Source organism: Cebus imitator, unplaced genomic scaffold (genome assembly GCF_001604975.1).
Source record: "Cebus imitator isolate Cc_AM_T3 unplaced genomic scaffold, Cebus_imitator-1.0 Scaffold123, whole genome shotgun sequence".
Taxonomy (NCBI): Eukaryota; Metazoa; Chordata; class Mammalia; order Primates; family Cebidae; genus Cebus; species Cebus imitator.
The window spans coordinates 3,611,916-3,617,714 of NW_016107438.1; the positions used below are offsets into that span (position 1 = coordinate 3,611,916).

At 43.1% G+C, this 5,799-nt stretch overlaps 1 protein-coding gene and 1 pseudogene across 2 annotated transcripts in view; both read left to right on the plus strand.

The window, feature by feature from the left end:
- LOC119472911 overlaps window positions 1-355 on the plus strand; it is a 616-nt pseudogene extending 261 nt beyond the window's left edge.
- ACSF2 (acyl-CoA synthetase family member 2) overlaps window positions 1-5,799 on the plus strand; it is a 48,115-nt gene that overhangs the window by 20,060 nt on the left and 22,256 nt on the right. The gene's annotated exons all lie outside the window — the stretch shown is intronic.

Genomic DNA, 5,799 nt, shown 5'->3' on the forward strand with positions numbered 1-5,799 from the left:
ACATGAATGGATAGCAACAGAAAATGATACTGGGACAGTGGGAATCAGCAATTTTGAACAGGAAGCATTGGGAAATGTTGTTTACTGTAGTCTGCTTGAAGTTGGGACAAAATTGAACAAACAAGATGCGTTTGGTGCTTTGGAAAGTGTGAAAGCTGCTAGTGAACTCTATTCTCCTTTATCAGGAGAAGTATCTGAAATTAATGAAGCTCTTTCAGAAAATCCAGGACTTGTAAGCAAATTTTGTTATGAAGATGGTTGGCTGATCAAGATGACACTGAGTAACCCTTCAGCACTAGATGAAATTAGCAGTTAAGAAGCCTATAAGAAATACATAAAATCTATCAAGGAGTGAAAATGGAACCCCTAAATAAACTAGTATGAAATAACACAACCCAGCAGAGTTATCTTAAATTAGTGACAGATAGAAGACTTAGAATAGCAACTTTTAGCATTACTGATGGGGATGGGGGGAACCTGCTAAAAAAACTCTACTAGCCAGGTGCATTGACTTACGCCTGTAATCCCAGCACTTTGGGAAGCCAAGGCAGGTGGATCACCTGAGGTCGGGAGTTTGAGACCAGCCTGGCCAACATGGAGAAAACCCATCTCTACTAAAAATACAAAAATTAGCTCGGTGTGGTGGCACATGCCTATAGTCCCAGCTACTAGGGAGTCTGAGACAGGAGAATCGCTTGAACCCAGGAGAAGGAGGTTGTGGTGAGCTGAGATCGTGCCATTGCACTCCAGCTTGGGCAACAAGAGCAAAATTCCATCTTAAAAAAAAAAACTCTACTAAAAATACAAAAATTAGCTGGGCATGCTGGTGGGCACCTGTAATCCCAGCTACATGGGAGGCTGAGGCAGGAGAATCACCTGAACCCAGGAGGCAGAGGTTGCACTGAGCTGAGATCATGCCACTGCACTCCAGCCTAGGTGACAGAGTGAGACTTTGTCTCAAAACAAAAAAAAAACAACATTGTAAAAAATTGCATTGTAAAGCTGCCCTCTGGATCTTGCTAGAGGCTTGCATTCAGTAAGCCATACTCTAAATGAGCAACTCTGTGTCATCAGCTGCTCTATACCCCTGAACCTGTAGAGCATGCATCCACATCTGAAACAGATTGGCAGGGCTAACAGTCAGATTGTACTGTGACTGTCCAGAGAACACATCCTCAGGAAGGAAAAGCCCAGGACATTCAATAGGACTGTTTATTTTCTTGAGTAATTTCTAAGGCAGATATCATGAACAGATGTGTTTTTGGCTTGCCCAGCTTTATTTGTTAATGTATATATTTTGCACAGACATGCCATGTGCTGCTTTTATCTTTCTGACGGAATGTTAAATAGATGCTACAATCTTGTAAATTTAGTTTATTAATTATGACTATATTGGCAGTAGCTTAAGCTCTAGAAGGTTTTTAAACCTCGTATTGAAGTATATGACAGATTCAGAAAAGTATGGTGTTTTTTTGTTTTTTTTGTTTTTTTGAGACAATCTTAGCTCACTGCAATCTCCACCTCCCGAGTTCAGGCGATTCTCCTGCCTCAGCCTCCCAAGTAGCTGGGATTACAGGCACATACCACCATGCCTGGCTAAATTTTGTATTTTTAGCAGAGATGGGGTTTCACCATGTTGGTCAAATTGGTCTTGAACTCCTGACCTCAAGTGACCCACCCGCCTCGGCCTCCCAAAGTACTGGGATCACAGGTGTGAGCCACCATACCTAACCAGAAAATTACACATATTTTAAGGCCCACTTGATCCACTTTTGATAAACTGAATACACCCACATAACCAGCACTCAAATCAAGACACAGAACATGACCAGAAACTGGGGGTTCCCTCGTGACCTCTTTAAGTCACTGACCCTCACCACCTGACCGCTCTCCTGACTTCTAATAGCATAAATTAGTTTTGCCTATTTTGTACATATAAATGGAATTAGACAATATAGCTTTTAAGATCTGCCTTCTTTCATTGAACATTATTTTTATGAGATTCATTCACATTTCTGGGTGTGATCGTAGTTCCTTTGCTCTCATTACTGTATAGTTACAAATAAGTCACCATTTATTCCGTTGTTGATGGACATTTGGGTAGTTTCCATATTGGAAATAATACAAATATCCTAATACCTGTCTTTTGGTGAGCACATGTTTGATTTCTGTTGGATATATGCCTAGGAGTAGATTATGTGCATTATTTTTTAAGTGTACATTCAATGGCTTATAGTATATTCACAGATATGTATAAACATCATTATAGTCAAGTGTAGAACATTTTCATCACTGCACAGTTACCCTATGCCCTTGTAGCTGTTATCTCTCTGTCTTCTCATCTCTCTCTGCCCTAAGCAACCACTTAATCTGCTTTCTGCCTTTATAGAATTGACTATTCTGGACATTTCATACATATGGAATCATACTGTCTTGTATGATTAAAATAAGGATGGCCAGGAGTGGTGGCTCACTCTTGTAATCCCAGCACTTTGGGAGGTTGAGACAGGTAGATCACTTGAGCCCAGGGCTTCAAGAGCAGCCTGGGCAACATGGATATATGCCACCTGTCATAAGCCCTGTCTCTACCAAAAATACAAAAATTAGCCGAGTATGGTGGTGCCCGCCTATAGTCCAGATACTCAAGGGAGCTGAAACAGGAGGATCTCTTAAGCCCGAGAGACAGAGGTTATAGTAAGCTGAGATCATGCCACTGCACCCCAGACTGAGCCACAGAGTGAGACTGTATCTCAAAATAATAACAATAATAATAATAATGAGATGATCAAAGTATGATTTCACGAATCACGCAGTTTATTGCCATACAAAGAGATTTTAGTGTTGTTGTTGTTCACATTCTTAAAGTGGGGAGAATAAGAAAACAAATTCACTAGAGGAGGTCCCTTAGCCACATAGCGTGGGAGTTCCAATCTGTTAGAGTCCAATTACTAAAGCCTAATTGCCCACTTAGGATGAAAGCAAGCCTCTGTGGGAAGTAAAGTCTAGCTGAAGCTTGAGGCTACCTTTAGAGGAGAGATTTTCCACTAGATTCTCCGCTAGGTGGCTTGACCATGCTAGAGGGTGTACCAGAGTTGGTTGAAGCTGTGGAAATTAGCTCAAAGGTTAATTGGGCGTGGCCTTAGCTCAGCCTGAGCTCTCAATCTTCAGAGAATCACTCAGACAGAGTGTAGCCCTGCCACAGCCCAAGGTCTCAAAGTGTCTGTCAAACTCTTGGGTTTATCTGTACAGTCATGCAATGCTCAATCACGGGAACACATTCTGAGAAATACTTCGGGCGATTTTGTCATTGTGCAGACATCATCAAGTGCACTTACACAAAGCCAGACGGTAGCGTCTACTACACACCTAAGCTATGTGGCAGAGCCGATTGCTCCTAGGCTGCAAACCTGTAGAGCATGTCACTGTCCCGAATCCTGTAGGCCATTGTAAGTATTCATGTATCTGAACATATCTAAACGTAAAAAAGCTATAGTAAAAATACAGTATTACAGTATCTTTTTTTTTTTTTTGAGGTGGAGTCTCACTCGGTCACCCAGGCTGGAGTGCAGTGGCATGATCTCAGCTCACCACAACCTCTGCCTCCCACGTCCAAGCGATTCTCCTGCCTCAGTCTCCCGAGTACCTGGGACTACAGGTGCCCGCCACCACGCCTGGCTAATCATTGTATTTTTAGTAGAGATGGGGTTTCACTGTGTTAACTAGGATGATCTCAATCTCCTGACCTTGTGATCTGCCCGCCTTGGCCTCCCAAAGTGCTGGGATTACAGCCATGAGCCACCATGCCTAGCCCAGTATTCTGGTATAATCTTATGGGGCCACTGTGGTATATGCCATCCATCATAAACCACAACATTATTTTGCAGTGCGTGACTGAATTTTAGAGTCCAGTAGTTGAGGTCAGTAGCTCACAAATGGGGTCTCATGAGGTATGGTGGTGTCACATTCTTATGGGGAGAGGAGTACACCCCATGTTCTTGTCACAGCAAAACATGTCACTCCCATAGCAAATGTCAACATAAATAACAAATGGAAAAAAATTATTCAGGTATAATGAGTTTAATCAAGAATAGGCATTGCAACAGGAATATGCATGCCACAGTAAACTATGGGCATATTCGGGGGGGCAAAGGAAGATAAGGATTTTTTTTTTTTTTTTTTTGAGATGGAGTTTTGCTCGTTGCCCAGGCTGGAGTGCAGTGGCATGATCTCGGCTCACTGCAACCTCTGCCTCCCGGGTTCAAGCAATTCTCCTGCCTCAGCCTCCTGAGTAGCTGGGATTACAGGCGGGTGCCACCATGCCTGGCTAATTTTTGTATTTTTAGTAGAGATGGGGGTTTCATCTTGTTGGCCAGGCTGCTCTGGAACTTCTGACCTCAGGTGATCCACCTGCCTTGGCCTCCCAAAGTGCGGGGATTACAGGCATGAGCCACTGCGCCCAGCCAGGAAGACAAGGATTTTTAAAGGTAAAATGAGGGTTACATATGTTGTTTTGAAATAATTATCCTCAGCTACAAGGATCAAAAGCAAGGGTGGCATCAGGCCAGGGCTGGACAGGCAGCTGCTGGGCAGATGTCCGCACAGAAGTATTTTTTTGTGTAAGACTAAGGTAGTCTTTGTGCAAGACAGTTGTGGTTTTGGCAAAGTCTTTTATCTTTTTTATCAGGTAGTCATGCATGAGAACCCTCCCTGCACGGTCTTACCTGGCTCCATTTTTGTCAGGGTTTGACACAAGTGACTCCATTTTGATTCGAACAACTTTTTCACAAACTATGTGTTTGGAATTATTTAAACGCTATGTAACATATACAATATGTAGTCTTTTTTTTTTTTTCTTTTTTTGAGATGGAGTCTCACCCTGTCACCCAGGCTGGAGTGCAGTTGTGCGACCTGGGCTCCCTGCAACCTCTGCCTCCTGGGTTCAAGCAATTCTTCCTCAGCTCCCCAAGTAGCCGAGACTACAGGTGCCTACCACAATGCCTGGCTAATTTTTGTATTTTTAGTAGAGAGGGGGTTTCACCATGTTGCCCAGGGCGGCCTTGAACTCCTAAGCTCAGGCAATCTGCCTGCCTTGGCCTCCCAAAGTGCTGGGATTACAGGCATGAGCCACCATGCCCGGCCCAATATGTAGTCTTTTGTTACTGGTTTCGTTCACTTATAAATGTTTTCAAGGTTCAGCCATGTCGTGACATGTATCACTACTTCATTTCCTTTTTAAAAATTGCTTTATTGTAGTAAAATACACATAACATGCAATTTGCCATCATAATTAACTATTGAAGTTTGCAGTTTGTGGCATTAAGTACAGTACACTCACAGTTTTGTACAACCATCAGCACCACCCCACTCCAGAGCTTTTTCATCTTTCCCAACTGAAGCTCTGTACCCATTAAATGATAAGTTCCCATTCCCCCTCCCCAGTCCCCAGCAAACAGCATTCTACTCCTAGACAACTTTTACGTTCAGTTTCTTCTTTCACTTAATAAATGAGAGGGTCCATTGCTACCTAATGGGATTGCTTCTCTAAGTGGAGGCCTTCTTGCATATATGCGATGGAGTTTATCATAAAGAAGGGTAACAGAAAATGTGGTTGTAGAAAGACAAGAGGTGGAGACACAAACTGGCCAAGGGTTTTTTCTTTTTTCTTTTTTTTTTTTTTTTGAGACAGAGTGTTGCTCTTTCACCCAGGCTGGAGTGCAGTGGCATGATCTCAGCTCGCTGCAACCTCTGCCTCCTGGGTTCAAGCCATTCTCCTGCCTCAGCCTCCTGAGTAGCTGGGAT